Below are 1,620 nucleotides of genomic sequence, written 5' to 3' on the forward strand. Positions count from 1 at the left end.
TTACTTACTTACTTACTTACTTACTTACTTACTTTACTTTACTTCTTCTTCTCTCTCTCTCTCTCTCTCTCTCTCTCTCTCTCTCTCTCTCTCTCTCTCTCTCTCTCTCTCTCTCTCGTACAATTTTCTTCTATGTAAGAATTATATGCCAGAATACTTCTTTATTCAGCATTTAAAATTTTTTTTGTGCAAATTGAAAGCTTTAATATTCATTATTGTATAATTTTTCTGGTAACTTCCTAAGTTAATTCTAACAATTATTTCTAACATATGTCGTACTTTGATAATGTAGTATTGAAATAAAAGTGGAGTTGAAAGTAATGGAAAAATTTTGATTAAAAAATGATCATTAGAAATTGGAAAATAAGTTGACATACACAAATCATATATACATATATTTATTATATACATAGCATACATAAGTATACGATTAGTTGTACATATATCTCGTGATTTAAAAAAATTAATAAAATATATTCGATTATATTTTATCATTGGAATATGTTTATAGATAAACGAAATTCTTCATAAAAAGCTCATAAATAACAGAGCTAATAAAAAAAGTTAATGATGGACAGATTTTATTACTTTTCCATTAATTATTGCTTGTGCAAATTTTTAATTTCTAAAGTATCTGACACGTGTGAGAACATAAAACATTATATTTTAATTGTTGTTTCATTGTTTAATGAAATAAATTCTTCAAAAAGTGTAATTACATTTAATTAAAAAAATTAACAAAATTTTAAAAATCATCATAATTTTAAAAAAGCCTATTATATTATTCTATAAAAAAAATGTTTTAATATAAGGATAATTTTCTAAAATTTTCATGTTAATGTCAAACCAAAATTGATTGATTACATGAAACACACTATATTTGTATTTACTTTATAATTGTATTTTTTTTATTTTGAATATTATATTATATATACAAAACATGTATAAAATATTTAACTGTTATACATTCTAATATTAAATCAGTATATATCCGCGAGCAAAGTCATTGAAAAGATGAAATCTGTTTATTGATGGTAGTCAAAGTGAAAAGATAGTTGTACAAGAAATTTTAAAAAATTGTACGCTTGTTATAATAATATTAAATATAATATAATTTCAGAAAATTGTTATAAAATTTTTGCATAATCTAAATGAAATTATGTTGATTATGACAGCGAGCCATATTGAAGAATTTTACTTTTAAATTAAAATACAAAAATTGTTGATTTCATGAAGAAATAAAACTTGACAACATTTTAAAAAATTTTTTAAATTCTCAAGTGAGATATTAAAATTAGAATAAGTATTCAAAGGAAACAGATTGTTTTTCAATAGATTTACTTTTTAACAAAATCTCAAATATATATTAATATCCAAAATATAGTGAAAATAAAAAAGTAAAAAGATAATTTTTTTAAATCATGATAAATTTTTTATTTTCTTATCTTATAATCATATCAATTTAGTTCACATAAAATATATATGAAGGAAATTACGCCACGAACTCAATGATATACAAAAATGTAGAAAATTATGAAAGCTTTACAAAAACAAAATGCAATAAACTCTAGGATACTAGTAAAATTAATAATTAGTATATCTAAATGCCTTTTAAATATT

This window comes from Atta cephalotes, assembly GCF_000143395.1.
Source record: "Atta cephalotes unplaced genomic scaffold scaffold00002, whole genome shotgun sequence".
Lineage (NCBI taxonomy): Eukaryota > Metazoa > Arthropoda > Insecta > Hymenoptera > Formicidae > Atta > Atta cephalotes.